This window comes from Pantherophis guttatus, chromosome 6, assembly GCF_059756535.1.
Source record: "Pantherophis guttatus breed Tessera chromosome 6, ASM5975653v1, whole genome shotgun sequence".
NCBI lineage: Eukaryota > Metazoa > Chordata > Lepidosauria > Squamata > Colubridae > Pantherophis > Pantherophis guttatus.
In genome coordinates this window covers 82,278,701-82,295,006 of record NC_142068.1, presented here as the reverse complement: position 1 = coordinate 82,295,006, position 16,306 = coordinate 82,278,701, and the positions used below count along the sequence as shown (strand labels likewise).

General features: G+C 40.3%; 2 long non-coding RNA genes across 2 annotated transcripts in view; one reads left to right on the top strand and one right to left on the bottom strand.

Annotated features, from left to right (window-relative positions):
* The window catches only part of LOC132709207 (uncharacterized), a 38,738-nt gene that overhangs the window by 10,679 nt on the left and 11,753 nt on the right, over nt 1–16,306 (top strand). Inside the window, exon 3 of the long non-coding RNA XR_009620245.2 lies at nt 2,092–2,171. This is a non-coding gene — a long non-coding RNA (uncharacterized LOC132709207). The remainder of the gene's footprint in view (nt 1–2,091; nt 2,172–16,306) is intronic.
* LOC117678025 (uncharacterized) lies at nt 9,381–10,751 on the bottom strand. The gene is made up of 2 exons (XR_004594884.3): nt 10,507–10,751; nt 9,381–9,733 (listed from the first exon to the last, which is right to left on the bottom strand). It is a non-coding gene; the product is annotated as an uncharacterized LOC117678025 (long non-coding RNA).

Below are 16,306 nucleotides of genomic sequence, written 5' to 3'. Positions count from 1 at the left end.
ACCTATGATCGTGAAGATACTGGGAACTAATTGTCTCTATTGCATTGGCCCAACCCAGTGATTCCTACTTCTGCTCCTCTCTTTCTGAAGGAGAGAACAGTATGTTTAGAATCAGTAGCGGTAAGTTATCACAGATCTAAGAGAAGCATCCTGTCATTTCCCCTGAGTCTTCACACCGCCCGGTTTCGGGTCGACGTTCAGGGCTCAGGACCCCGGACAGCACCCCAGTATTCGGGGAGCTGGTTGGATTTTAAAGGAGATTCAGGTTAATGTCAGGGTTCTAAGTAACACTCCCAATGAAAGAAGACTCCGAGGCTTGAGTTTCCTCAAAGTTCCATTTTATTAGAGATGTCATATTGGTACATCTGGGAAAACCCGAATCTGAAAGCTTCCAGGTTTTCCCCACCCAAAGGAAAGTCCAAGTCCTTGTCCAGCACTCACATGTCCATCACATGGTCCAATCCAAGCACAGTCCCAACTGGAGATGCCTCCCAGTTCTAGCCATCCAGGTGCAGGGCAAGATGTCCTTGTCTTTCTGAGAAAGGAATGTTATTATGACTACATATCACCCTTGCTCCATACAATCCCCCCTCCCAGTTTCCCACAGAAGTAAATGTGGCAGGCCTGAAGGCCCAATGCAAAAGATGGCTTCCAGGCCTGACACATCCATTTCTGTCAAGGAGTAGGGGCACATGCATTCAGATGTTCTTCCTTTCCCCAAGATATTTTCCTAGTTTTTAGGCTGAGAAGATTGCACAAATGTGATTTATTTATTTATTTATTTATTTATTCATTCATCCATACTACATGGAATTGCTTTATTAATTACCTGTCTATCTCTAACAAGTGATGCAATTTTCATGGGTATCATTGAAAGCTGTGTTAAGAGCAGATCTAACAGACATTCCATGTATGCTTAGGGATAGACAAGAAATCCATTGCTACAAATGGTATAAGTTGCTAATACAGATTGTATCACAGTAGCTTGGGGCAATAATGCCAGAGTCTTAATACAAAGCAATACACATTTTGGAAAAAATACTTCAAAAATGGATCATTAAAAACGGTGAAGCTATGTTAAAATGTTGTATATCACCCATAACTATGTATCACAAACTAAACATTAGTTTCTTAAAATAGTGTTAATTAGGAAAACCAACAATCAAAATGAATTATGAGAGGAAACTAATCATATTGATGCTACCAATAAAAGTTATTTCCAATTTTTAGAATGGTTCATAGAATACTTAATGGAATGGGATAATGAGTCATTGCAGTCAGTATTGATATGTGCCAGCAGCAGAGTGATCTGTAGGTAGATAGACAGATCCATTTGCAATTCAGCTGTTTTTGTTCATCAGGCTTGCTGAAATTTCATCAACAATCCTTTTGAGCCAATAAAAAAAAATCTGGTGGGTAAACTTGGGTGTTCTAGATGCACATAATATCAGCCAAGCACTACAAATCAGTCAAATTAATAATTATGAACTTCATTGTCCCTATTATGTAGGACAATTATTTTATCCCCTACTAACTGGACGCTCGTGCTTCGCTATGAAACTATGTGCTTGGGCTTGATAAATTGACACTTAAAGCCTGAAACTTAATGTAGAATGTGTACTTCCATAGCATCAGAGCATGGTAATATAAGGCAACTGGCAGTTGGAACAGAGGGGGAGGGGGAGTAGAATGTCCCAGCCCGCAGGCCAGATGAGTCAAGCGCTGGCCACGCCCATGCCCAGTTTAGCGAAGGGGTAGCATCAGAGCGTGATAATATAAGGCAACTGGCAGTTGGGACAGAGTTCTTTTCAGGTGGGGAGGGGGAGTAGAACGTCTAACTCCTTAGCATCAGAGTGTGTTAATATAATACTGTATATGAAGTACTAATGATCTGATGGTCATTTTGAAAAATCCTTTGCAAGAACCTAGAAGCCAAGAAGAACATATGTGCCAAATTTCAAGTTTGTAAGCTTTACTGTTCTGGAGATTTTGTGATGAGTGAGTAGTATTTGGCTTTTATATATATAGATATATAGTAGCTCATTCCTAAATGTTATTTCAGAGAACATTTTATCTTTTGTGCTTTAACAGTGCCTGTCTCCTAGAATTTATGGTGATTACGGTGATCTGCCAAGAAACATACAGGCTAATGGAATTAAAGGCTTGGAGAGGTAGGAATTTTAAGGTACAGTTATATTAGGACCCTCTTGTGAAAGTCTGATTTATCCCAAAGACATATTTCAGACAGCATTTGATTTTCTTTAAATAGCCTGCTGCCAAATGAATTCAAAACCTAAGCAATAAACCCAAGGAAACGTCTGTTAGTGAAATGATGTATAAAGACATTCATTTATTAGAAATGAAGAGGCAATCTACACTAAGGTGACAATTACAGGCAAGGGTTGTTGTATGGAAAAGAAAATCAAAAGGCATTTCTACTCCAGGGGGAAAGGATGGAAATGGGAAGGGAGGGAGGGTTCAAATGCTAAGGGAGAAAAAGGATGTTAGAAGTGAATTTCTAATTTACAATTTCCTGGAGCAAGAAATGAGTCTTAGCACTGTTCAAAGGCAGCTTTCTTCTGACTGGTGACCTCCAAATTTGTTTGGGATATAAATCCTAGAATTTTCAGTGATCATGGTCAAATGTCATACTAGATACAGTAAGAATTCTGGGACTGAGGTCAAACACATCTGTAGAGTGCCAAGTTGTAGAAGACTGTTCTAGAGATGTTTTGTCTCTAGGACAAATACCTAAATGTTTGACAACTACATTTGTCAAAATACAAACTACATTTTAGAAGCCAAGAATTATGTCTGGCCAGGAGCTGCATTTAAAAAAGCTGATAGGATCAAGGCAAAAAGAAAGCAAAATAAATTCCACTTAATTTTAATAAAATTGCAATTATTTAAAAACAGTAATCTGATTTCTTCTTCTTATGAATGTAATGTTTTCCTTTGTTGGTCATATAAAATATTACAGGTGAATGTTCATTTCTGAAAGACCTTTGGTAGCACAGATCCTGTTCTGAGCAATGAGCTTTACTGCTGGAACAGTCATCCAGATAATTTCAGTCTCAAATCTGTTTTATATGAATATAAAAGGTTTGCTTCTTTCTTTAATAAGAGCAAGATCAATGTAAGATAAGGATCAGTTTAGTTGATCACACTTGAAATAGTGCAATGTTTACCGTTGCCGCAATATAAAAAATATGTTGAGACCAGTGGTGGGGTTAACATTATGTTACTACTGGTTCACCCCACACGTGCATGCTTGCTTCGTGCACATGTGCACCTGATTTCCATGCGCTCCTACCTTCCATGCATACACCTGGCCTTCCGTGCATGTGATTTGCTTGTGTGTGCACCTTCCACGCATAAGCCCAACTTCAAAAACATGCCTATATAGGATGGCATAGAGCCGGGGCAGATGGGCAGGCCCACCTGTGATTTCTGTTACTGGTTCAGGCAAACCGGTCTGAACCGGCTGAATATCACTTCTGGTTGAGACCAGGGGTGGGTTCTACTTACCTTTACTACCGGTTCGCAATGGAGCCACGCGCACACACTCACTTTGCTTGTGTGTGCGTGCGCTGTTCTGTGCATGCGTGGAAGCATTCTGATGACATTGGCATCGGTGGGCGGAGCCTCTCTCTGGTTTTACTACCAGTTCTATAGAACCGGTCTGAACCAGGGGCAACCCACCATTGGTTGAGAACCTAGAAAGAGTGCAGAGAAGAGCAACAAAGATGATTAAGGGAATGGAGGCTAAAACATATGAAGATTGGGTTCCAGGAATTAGGCATGTCTAGTTTAATGAAAAGAAGGACTAAGGATGACATCATAGCAATATTCCAATATCTAAGGGGTTTCCCATAAAGAAAAGGGGGTCAACCTATTTTCTAAAGCATCTGAAGGCAGGGCAAGAAGCAATGGATGGAAACTAATTAAGGAGAGCCTAGAACTCAGGAGAAATTTCCTGACAGTGAGAACAATTAACCAGTGAATCCCTCCGGAGGTTCTGGGTGCTCAAACACTGGAGGTTTTTAAGAAGAGATTGGACAACCATTTGTCTGAAATGGTATAGGTCTCAAGTTTCAAGTTTTCTGCTTGAGCAGGGGGTTGGACTAGAAGACCTCCAAGGTCCTACTTAGGAATTATTGGCTGTGATGAGCAAATCCATAGGGGAAGAATAAGGGTTACTCCCCCCCCCCACAATATACTTGGTTGTTTAGAGACAACCTTAAGTGCTTTACAATCTGGGTCTTGTCTATATTCCACTAAATATAATTGGCTTTTACTAGGGAATATGGGGGGCAAAGCACAGTTACCCTCATGCCCCTAGGTCTGGATACTGAGAGCCTCTACAAAAAAGAACTTGGATTCCATTGTATTGATTTAAGGGAGCAAATTTTTCCTACAATCCTTTGAGCCAATGGCATTTTTAAACATGGTTTTGAATATTGTGCCACAGTAATAATTCGGGGAAGTAGGGATTCAAGGGAAATCCCTCAAACTAAAGGAATAAAGAGTCTAACCCAATTTCACAAGATCTCACAAGATCTCAATGGAGCTCACCCCATTACATAGCATTAGGGATTCGAACCGCTGAACTGCCAACCTTTCGATTGACAAGCTTGGTGTCTTAGCAGTGTTTATGTTTATGTTCTAATTTATCTTGGAAAACAGACCTTTCCCTGTACAAGAGTATCTTCAGATGTAGAGATTGTAATATGAATATATATCTGAATGTAAATGTCACAGAATTCTGTAGCATTCTTAGATAAAAATGTAGAAAATTGCACAGAAAAATATCCATCCTGAGTGAAATTGAATAATACTATTAATTTTCAAGATGTTTTATCCTATATTATATTTGATAATATAAAAACCTTAACTAAGCTGCAACAGAGAGAAAATGATATGACCGGATAGAACATTTTTGTTCTATGCAATCTAAATTATTGATTCAGTTGACATTCATTGAAATCATGGAATTAGCTGCCAAAAGACAAATATTTTATAATAGTTTTTCTCTTTAACTATATAGAATAAAATAGAATTAGAATTAGAATTAGAATAGAATACTTTATTTGGCCAAGTGTTTAGACATTAGACATAATCATGAAATTAGTATAATGATTTTCATTTTATGTTTTTTTCAAAAGTTCATTTGGCAGAAACTATTTTTCCCAAAGTTTTACTTACCACTTCACACAATAATATGTGAATAATTTCAGTTTGTTTGGATATAAAAATCTCTTCACTGCAGATTTTTCTTCATTTGTAAGTTCCAGTTACGTCATATCGTCACCGCTACTGGCTCAGCCGAACCGGACCAAACCGGGAGGAACCCACCAGTGCTGTAAAGTGATATATAAGTCTAAGTGCTATTGCTATTTTATTTGGGCAAAAATTATTCTTGTGCATTAAAATTTCTCTTTTTATGCAACATAATTGGAGAGGTTAAATTGAATGCATTCTGGGTTTCTCCTAAAGCACTTTTACTCTTGGTGGAGGAGGAAAAAGCGGAGGGTAGAGAGAAATAGCCAAGAGTAAACAAAAAGACTCCAAAATGCAAGACAAACAGTATTTTTATTGCTTATTCAAACAAATGAATGTATTTTAAAATGCAATGGAGTCAGAATATACACTAGGTGATATTTATAGTGTAATTAACAACTAATTGCTCTCATTATTTTCAAATTGCTAATTCTATTATTTTCTTTCTAATTTTTGCCTGTGTGGGATTAGATTGATGGAACAAACTAAAAGCAACTTTAAAGAAATAAGTAATTCTAACAAATACTTTATTTCTATCAGGTTGTGTGCCCAGTGTTGATGATTTGATAATTTTATATTTGTCAAAAGCCTCCTCCTCCATTCATATGCCTTTGAATGAAGGAACAGGAATGGGCAAAGCCAAATGATTTGACTGAGAATTTTATTTTATTAGTCGTGTTGTTTGCTAATGTATTCATGCTTCAGCAGGTGGCAGCGTCTACCTGTCTGGGCTTGGGGTGTCCAAGAAGCCACCAGAAGTCAAGCTGGACTCAAAGCTAACTTTTAATTTAATGTTATTTTTATTTATTTTTAGAATAGTAGAACCGATATGATGAAATGATGAAAACAGACATAGAAAATAGAGTCGTGCATATCAGCTTTTATTTTATTTTTTGGGGTCTGGGTGCCAAATTGCATGTTCACTTAAATTCTACTGTCAGTAGCATTTGAAGAAATTAGTCATATATATAGCCCCAGGGGCTATCTTCAGACTCATTTGCCTCTTCTGATTGCTCTTGAAGGATGTCATGCTCTTTCTCAATCCTGAGGCAAAAATGGTTGAGAGGGATTCAGGGATTCAGGCCCGGGGTACTTGCAGGACCGTCTCCAGCTGCCTTCCCACCGTCGTGTGCGCTCTCACAGAGTCGGCCTCCTTAGGGTGCCGTCGGCCAAACAATGTCGGTTGACGGCCCCCAGGAAGAGAGCGTTCTCTGTGAGAGCCCCGTCCCTCTGGAATGGATTGCCCACCGAGCTCAGGACAGCCCCCGACTTTCTTTCCTTCCGTCGTGAGCTGAAGACGTGGCTCTTCCGTCAACTCAACTGATCCATTTGGGGGTACACTGTCATAATTTTAAACTGTTTTTAATAGGGTTGCTGATTTTAATTTTATTGCATTGTGATTTGTATTGGAATTTGTCGTTTTGTAAGCCGCCTTGAGTCCCCAGGGAGAAAGGCGGCATATAAATCGCAATAATAAATAAATAAAAGACTCCCTTTTTAGGAGTCTTTGGCGCAGTGGTCTCCAATCTCCAGGAACACCTTGAAGAGACATAATAATGATAGAATAGGTAGAATTAGTGGGACATAATAGTAGAGTCAGTAGAATTGGTTTGACTTGCTGTTTTGCTTCTGTAAGAATTGCTTTGCTAAGAATTGGAATTGCCTCTGCCATTTGCTTCTATCAGTGATCTAACTTCTGTTATTTTGGTTTTTTTGTACAACTCTGTGCCTGGTAGATATCTCAAGAAGCAGGGTATGTCATGGTTTGGCAGAGTTATATCAGGCAAATACCTGTGTTGCTAAGCACCCAGCCCCTCTGTTGCTAAGCACTCAAGCCCCCTGTTCCTTCCTGCACTGCCAAGGAAGGCATGGGCCAGGGGGCTAGAATTGGGTACTAAGCTGTTGGCTCTGAAGGTATAAAAGGATGCCATACCTTCCCCAAGGTGTGGCCTTTCACTGCATGCTCTTTGTCTGTATGTTGTGGTATGGTCTACCCAGTTCTTCTTTGTACAAATTAAAGCCGATATTTTTCCAAGCATCTTCTTGGGTCTCTCTCTTTGGCATTCTAGTGACTCAAGTACATTTTGGGACCTTACAACCTCATCAAAGATGATGAGTGCCAGCTCAGGATTAGCAAGTTTGACACCTAAAACATTCATTCAGCTGCATTAGGCCTCAGGTAATAAATTATTCTTAGGATTGCTAGTTTAGGCAATCCATCTGTCTGCAAATGTGGGTGTTCCATCATTGGAGGTTTTCAAGAAGAGATTAAACAACCATTTGACCAGAATGGTATAGGGTTTCCTGCTTGAGCAGGGGGTTGGACTAGAAGACCTCCAAGGTTCCTTCCAATTCTGTTATTCTGTATTCCTATTACTCATTCTTGTTCTAGGTGCTGGATCATTGAGTGGCATCTTAATTCAGGAGGTTCTTGGTTGAGGCAGAACATCTAGATTTCAGTCATCAGATCTGGTTGGGGTGAAAGGACTATTGATTAGAATAGAATAGAATAACAGAGTTGGAAGGGACCTTGGACGTCTTCTAGTCCAACCCCCTGCTTAGGCAGGAAACCCTACATCACTTCAGACAAATGGTTATCCAACATCTTCTTAAAAACTTCCAGTGTTGCAGCATTCACAACTTCTGGAGGCAAGTTGTTCCACTGATTAATTGTTCTAACTGTCAGGAAATTTCTCCTTAGTTCTAAGTTGCTTCTCTCCTTGATTAGTTTCCACCCGTTGCTTCTTGTCCTGCCTTCAGGTGCTTTGGAGAATAGCTTGACTCCCTCTTCTTTGTGGCAGCCCCTGAGATATTGGAACATTGCTATCATGTCTCCCCTAGTCCATCTTTTCATTAAGCTAGACATACCCAGTTCTTGCAACAGTCCTTCATATGGTTTAAACTCCAGTCCCTTAATCATCTTTGTTGCTCTTCCCTGCACTCTTTCTAGAGTCTCCACATCTTTTTTACATCGTGGCGACCAATGCAGTTTTCCAAGTGTGGCCTTACCAAGGCATTATGAAGTAGTATTAACACTTCATGTGATCTTGATTCTATCCCTCTGTTTATGCAGCCTAGAACTGTGTTGGCTTTTTTGGTAGCTGTTGCACACTGCTGGCTCATATTTAAATGATTGTCCACTAGGACTCCAAGATCTCTCTCAGAGTTACTACTATTGAGCAAGGTACCACCTATACTGTACCTGTGCATTTTGTTTTTCTTGCCTAAACATAGAACCTTACTTTTTTTCACCATTGAATTTCATTTTGTTAGATAGCACCCAATGATCAAGTTTGTCAAGAGCCTTCTGTATCGTGAGCCTATATTCTGGAGTGTTGGCTATTCCTGCCACCTTGGTGTCATCTGTAAATTTGATGAGTTCCCCATTTATTCCCTCGTCCAAGTCATTGTTTGTGAGTGATTAGTTTGTGATTAGTTTGTGAGAGGATCTGTTTCAGGCAGTGGAGTCAAGAATCAGGTGAGAAAAGGCTAGAGTAAAATTCATTATTGGCCTGGAGTAGGTAGAATGCATGAGAAATGAAAAGGAAGATATACAAGAGATAAGGAAGGCAGCCCCACTGACATCTCAGTCTCACTCATGGGCAGATCAGGAATTTTCTAGACCTTTTGCCTTCTCATGAAGAGATGAGAACAATTTCAGGTCTCCAGCTGAAGCTTAGATTAATACTGAGTGCATTATTCAGAACATACTGCTTAGCTTTCAGCAATGCTCAGGGATCTCACTTTATTAATTTATTTTATGTATTTCACTTTACTATTTTTAAAACAGAATTGACATATTTGTGGTATTGTGAAGAGAAATAACCAAAACACTTCATCGAGAAGTATAGACAATACAGCACAGACTGGCATACTTAGGAAATTAAAAATGGCTTCCTGTCTATAGAATACAATAGTATGTGATTAATTTCAGTCTGCTTAAATATCAAAATCTCTAACTGCACAATTTTCTTCTTGTATTATGTATGGGATTTATCAGTACATAAGGAGGCTGTGAGAATTGCCCTCCAAAGCTGTAAATAGATTTCAGAGGCTAAGGTCCATGCTCTCTCGTACACGCATACAAATCACAACACAGATGTGCTCCAGAAACTATTTATACCATGCCCTCACTTCATCTATCTAACTCAGAGATGAGGTGGCTTGAAGTTATTCTTAAGTATCTCAATTTTAAAATAGTGTTCTTCCTCTTCTCTGGACAAAATTTTGGTCGTGGATCCAATTTAGGTTGACACTATAGTTGATGACAAAGGGATCCCCAGATTTCCTACTGATTCATTTTAGCTACTGCAAGTATATCCTTTCGTTTTTAATCTCTGGAAACTGTTGTCAGTTGCCATTTTGGCTTAGGCTGCAAGAGGACTGTATACCTGGTCTCTTCAGAAGCGCAAAAGGATTTTGGTCATCACGATGTAAAAAAGATGTGGAGACTCTAGAAAGAGTGCAGAGAAGAGCAACAAAGATGATTAGTGGACTGGAGGCTAAAACATATGAAGAACCATTGCAAGAACTGGGCATGTCTAATTTAATGAAAAGGACCAGGGGTGACATGATAGCAGTATTCCAATATCTCAAGGGCTGCCACAAAGAAGAGGCAGTCAAGCTATTCTCCAAAGCACCTGAGGGCAGGACAAGAAGCAATGGGTGGAAACTAATCAAGGAGAGAAGCAACTTAGAACTAAGGAGAAATTTCCTGACAGTGAGAACAATTAATCAGTGAAACAACTTGCTGCCAGAAGTTGTGAATGCTCCAACACTGGACGTTTTTAAGAAGGTGTTGGCTAACCATTTGTCTAAAGTGGTCTAGGGTTTCCTGCCTAAGCTATTCTATTCTATAGCTATTCTACTCTACTCTACTCTACTCTACTCTACTCTACTCTACTCTACTCTACTCTACTCTACTCTACTCTACTCTCTACTTACTCTATTCTATTCTATTCTATTCTATTCTATTCTATTCTATTCTATTCTATTCTATTCTATTCTATTCTATTCTATTCTATTCTATTCTTTCCCCTCTGTAAATACCGAAGTGCTTCTCAGTTTTTGTACCAGGGTCTTCATTATAGTGGTTTAAAAAAGAGCATTACATGTTAGACCTGACTATGTTGCTAAGTGGCATGGTCATGTGATGCCACACTTTATTATTGCATCACTTAGTGATGACAGTTCTGGTCCCAACTGCCATCCTTAACCAAGGACTACCTGTATGGAGATGGGCTATATAATAAGCTTGATTGCACTGTACTTCCTTCTCATATGCTGGTGAATCGAAGAGGTATTTGTCCAAACTGTTTCTAAACATGAACTTGTTTCAGCCTCCTTTTCCTAGAGAATGGTTCTTAGATATTTCTCTCATGGTCCTCTTCCTTACTGTCCCAGAGAGAAGCACAAGAAATCTTGGATTTAGAAGATAAAAGTTAGGCAAGAACATTGATGTAAGCTGGCTCACCTTTGTTAATGACCAGAAGCTGATGGGATCTAGTCTTTGTTTCAAGCATAGACTCTAGAACCAGCGCATCACAGACAGCTCTTCTAATCCTGGCAGAATTGGATGTGGGTAACATCCATTTTAAATTTGCTGGCAACTTGTCTCCCCATAGCATTAAGTGATTCAGTTATGGGAAGGATTGTCTTTATACAATGCATGGTTTATTTGCAGTGATGGTTCTAACTTTATTACTGGACATATAATTTCCGTTCCATTTCCTTATAGAATTCATCTAATAACATCAAAGAAAACCTGGTATAGACACAATTAGAAACATAATGTAGCATCCTTTGTTATTAAGACAGCGTTTGGTTCTTTTTTCTTTTTTTAACTCAAAAGTCCTATAGCAGTGATGGCTAACCTTTTTGCCATCATGTGCCAGAAGGAGGGGAGCGCAGGGGGAGTCACACATGCATGTGCCCACACCCATAATTCTATGTGCCCCACCCCCGCGCATGCGTGTGTGACCTCCCCGTGCTCCCCCCACTTTTGGCACGTGATGGCCCAGTGTGCCAGGTAGGCCTGTTTTTTGCTCTCCCCAGGCTCCAGAGCCTGTCTAGGAGCCTGGGTAGGGTGAAAACGGCCTTCCCCACCACCCGGAGGCCCTCTGGAGGCCGGAAATGGCCCGTTTGCTGACTTCCGGTCCCACTTCCCAATTCCGGGCGGGTGGGTGGGCCCAGCCGCTGGCAGTAACTACCGGTTCACCTGAACTGGTCCGAACTGGCTAAATCCCACCCCTGTGTGGCAGACAATTTAAAATAGGGATGTTCAATCTTAGCAATTTTAAGACTGGTGGACTTCCTCAGCCAGCTCACAATTCTGTGAATTGAAGTTCATGAGTCTTAAAGTTGCCAAGGTTGGACAGTCCTGCTTTAAAGGGTCAAATCACTATGAAAATCCCCTGATTTCTTTGTTGGGAAAAAGTGAGGTCCATGTTTAAAAGAACTTGAACTTTAAAAAGCCAGGAAGAATTCTGCTTCTTTCAACACCTGAGTTTCTTACCAAATATTGCTCACAGCAGCAACTTCTAAGAAGCTTCAGAGGAAGTAATTTTTCTTTCAGCTATTGCCCTAGCAACAGCTAAGGCTAATGAGTGTGTTGCCAAGCATTTGAAGACAGCTCCATTGTCCAAGAGTACTGTGGAAAAATTACACTCATCAAAGCAACCCCATCTTTCTTGCTGATTTCTGTACATTGTAGCTTTTCAGCTGCATCAATATGCCAAATGTGAACCCTACCAGGTGCCTTAAGTTAACTTTTCCTGGCACCAAGTTTAAGTGCAAGTGCTTTTGAAGAAACAATGAGTTGCCAGATTAGACTGGGCATGCACTGTTGATCTGACAAATGGGAGCAATTTTCAACTGCCACATTTGAAGTACAATCTGTTAGATGTGCAAGAGTTGGATCTGAAGCTGCTGCCATGCTTAGGTATCATTTGGTTACATACAGCTTGTACTGCATTTAGCCATTGTACAGGGAAGCAACTGGGGCTCTCCAGATAATTTAGAAGACCACTCCCATAATTCCATGCTATTAGAGGATTGGGCAAGGGAGGGGGGTTGCTAGGGTTTGTTTGTTTATATTCCATCTTTAATATTTTTACAAATAACTCAAGGCAGTGAACATATACAACACACCTTCTTCTTCCTATTTTCCCTACAACATCAACTCTGTAAGTGGACAGGGCTGAGAGTGAGTGGTTGGCCCAAAGTCACCCAGCTGGATTTGTGGCTAAAGCGGGACTTGAACTCACCGTCTCCTGCTTTCGAACCTGGTCCTTTAACCACTAGACCAAACTGGCTCATTAACTATGTTATCTGTGAGCTGTGCCTTTTCACATAAACAAGTTGAGATGCTCAGCAATGAACTTGGTGTACCGTTTAAAGGAGAACAACATATTTACATCAGAAGTGGGTTTTAGAAGATTCTGACCAGTTCTAGAGAACCAGTAGTGGAATTTTTGAGTAGTTCGGAGAACTGATAGTAAAAATTCTGACTGGCCCCGCCCCCATCTATTCTCTGACTCCCAAGACCCAGCTGATAAGGGAGGAAATGTGGATTTTGCAGTAAACTTTCCCTGGGGAGGGGTGGGAATGGAGATTTTACAGTATCCTTCCCCTGCCATGCCCACCAAGCCACGCCCACCAAGCCATGTCATGCCCACCAAGCCACATCCACAGAACCGGTAATAAAAATTTTTGAAACCCACCACTGACCATTAAATACCACTTCTGACTGGCCTCAGCTCCATCTATTCTCTGCCTCCCAAGTCCCAGCTGATAAGGGAGGAAATGAGAATTTTGCAGTAACCTTCCCCTGGAGTGGGGAGGGAATGGAGATTTTACAGTATCCTTCCCCTGCCACACCCACCAAGACAAGACAAGCCAAGCCCACCAAGCCACGCCCACAGAACCGGTAGTAAAAAATTTTGAATCCCACCACTGATTTACATCATCTTGTAAGATTCTCAGTAAGGCCCATTCTTCCTCACTCCCACCCGCTAACAGAATCTGAATGCGGAACAGCTGGGCACACAGAATCAGAGCAAAGTTTTTGATTTTCAGGTACAAGTTAATTGATTGCCTTACCGCCAGCGCTAATTGTGTGCTTGACAGTTTACCTCATTAGTGAGCATAGCAGGTACTGCCTTTTTGGCGCTTGGTGCTGGTAAAGAAGAGTTTGGTCACTGACAGCAGCGTAAGGGCTGAGGCTAAGCTCATATCACTGACAGCGCCTCCATTTTATTTCGCTCTTATATCGGTCGCCATTTTAATGGTGTCTGCCTAACGGAAACAACCTGCTATCCTGAAGTACTTCACAGCCTCAAAAGCAAAGCGTTGTGTGGCAGACATCGTTCTGTCCGGTCTACCCTTCACCTCCGGTGTTTGACCAAAGACCTTGGATTCAGGGAAGTGACAATACTTTATACTTTCATTTGTCTTAATTGTATTTCAGTATGGCTGATTCAGCTCTGTCTTCAGACATCGAGCAAGAGGTTTCCCACCCCAGAGCCCCATCTCCCAATCACTTAGTGACCATTTGAAGTTCCAACCCATCCTCCCAAAGGTACTTATGATCTGGTTCTGGATTTCCAACAGTCGCCTCCCCTGCAGTTACATGCCTGCATGTTGGAAACTTGGCAACCGGCTTTCATTTATAGCCTTTTGCAGTGTCCCACGATTATTTATTTATTTATTTATTTATTTATTTATTTATTTATTTATTTATTTATTTATTTATTTATTTGTTTGTTTAAAATTTATATACCGCCCTTCTCCCTGAGGACTCAGGGTGATGTACAGCCAGAATTAAAAAACATAAAATACAAATATTAAAAAACAATTAATATATATATAAATTTGGCCCAAAATTAAAATACAAACCAATTAAAACATTTAAAATTTCTTTTTAAGCCAGCCCGGCTTGCTGGAAAAAGTGGGTTTTAAGGGCACGGCGGAAGGCACTGAGGTCTTGGATTCTCCTTATCTCTGGGGGCAACTGATTCCAGAGGGTAGGTGCCCCCACAGAGAAGGCCCTCCCCCTGGGGGTCACCAGCCTACATTGATTGGCTGATGGCACCCTGAGGAGGCCCTCTCTGTGGGAGCGCACGGGACGATGTGTTGTACGATGTTTTTTTGTGGAAAACATTTAGTCCATTTTTTGGCAAACACGTCTCACAATTAACAATGGAGTCACTTTGCAATCATGGTTGTTTGCATGATCAATCACATGGGTGACCTATTTCATGACTGCCATGACTATAATGGGCAGGCTTCATTATGGTCATTAATCAAGAACTACCTCTACCTATGAGCAATTCTTACCTGCATTTTGTGTTTACTGGAATAATGTTGTTCTTAATAATTTATAAAACAAAGTGAAAAGCCTTATGATACATTTGTACAGCAGATTCATAACCAGATGATCCGTTGTCTTTAAGGGAGCAGTTTCCCCAGTTTATTCTAATAATAAGAAATATATATGCACATCATCCTCTAGGAGTTACCTTAGCTATAAATCATTTAAACTGGATTAGATATCTACACCAATTGAATTGTATTGATTTGATTTTTGATAGCCCATGGGATTAAATAAATAGATCGACATTTGGAGGTTCCTGTGAGTGTTGAAGCATCAAAAAAAACCCGTAGATAATAGAGGTAGAAATTAGGAACAGGGAAAGTATTATTATGTAAGCAAATTGGCCCAGACAATACACTGTTCACAAAGCACTTACTATATTTTTTGGAGTATAAGACACACCTTTCCCCCCCAAAAAAGAGGGTGAAAATCTGGGTGCGTCTTATACTCTGAATGTAGCCCCACCCAGCTTCTCAAATGGAGGTTTCAGAGGCTGAAAAAAGCATCAGAAAAGAAGCTTCAGAAAAGAAGCCCCCAAACAGAGCTTCAGAGGCTTTTTTTCCCTCAAATGTCAGGTTTATCTTTGCACTAAGAGAATATCTTAACCCCAAGGTGCTAAGATTTTCTAAAAGCTTCCTTCAAATCAAACTTGTCATAAAGAACCAGGAATTTCCGTTCTTTCACAGCTGCTATGCACTTAGAAATGAACCTACTGTCTGCTTTTTCGATACTTTATACCTTGTTAATTCACATGTTCAAGCAACAGCAAGGTATTTTAACTAGGCTAGTTTGAATTATGAGGAAGATGCTGTTTAAATGCAATCCTTTGCATACTTAGAATTAGCAAGTCAGGGTTTTCAAGGCTTCTTATATTTATCTTTAATGGTTCTGTTATGAAGGAAAATTGAAGAAAATTCTGCTTCTTGTCCTTTGTTAAAGCTAAATTCTGTTTCTTGTCCTTTGTTAAAGATAATAAGTCCCTATCTTAACTTTTCCTAACTGTTTGGGCCAGTGGTGGAATTCAATTTTTTTTACTACCAATTCTGTGGGCGTGGCTTGGTTGGCGTGACGTGGCGTGGCTTGGTGGGCGTGGCAGGGGAAGGATACTGCCAAATCCCCATTCCCTCCCCACTCCTGGGGGAAGGATATTGCAAAATCTCCATTCCCACCCCACTCTGGGGCCAGCCAGAGGTGGTATTTGCCAGTTCTCCGAACTACTCAAAATTTCCGCTATCAGTTCTCCAGAACCTGCTGAATAGCAGCCCTGTTTTGGGCCTTTTGCAATTTTCAGTCTCCCTTTTCTTTATATTTTTAAAAATCCTACTTGTGATGTGGTCAGAATGGTAAAAGCATTGTAAGTATGGGCATTTTGCCAAATAATTTTCTTTTTTCTTTTTTTCTTTTTTTGGCAATTACAATATTAATTCTTGATCTTTTTTCCTCCCCATGCCAATGTCTACCAAAATTTTGCTTTTTTCACAGTAGTTATACACAGGACTGGTGTGTTCAATTTGCTCAGCAGTTGGCTTAAGGGCCCATCATTGTTTATGCTGGAAAAGCTGCTTAACTCATTTTATAAACGGTTCACAGTAATATCCCTGGGCATGTACAGCCAGCAATTCTTTGCTTTGATTTCCTTGACTGCAGAGATCC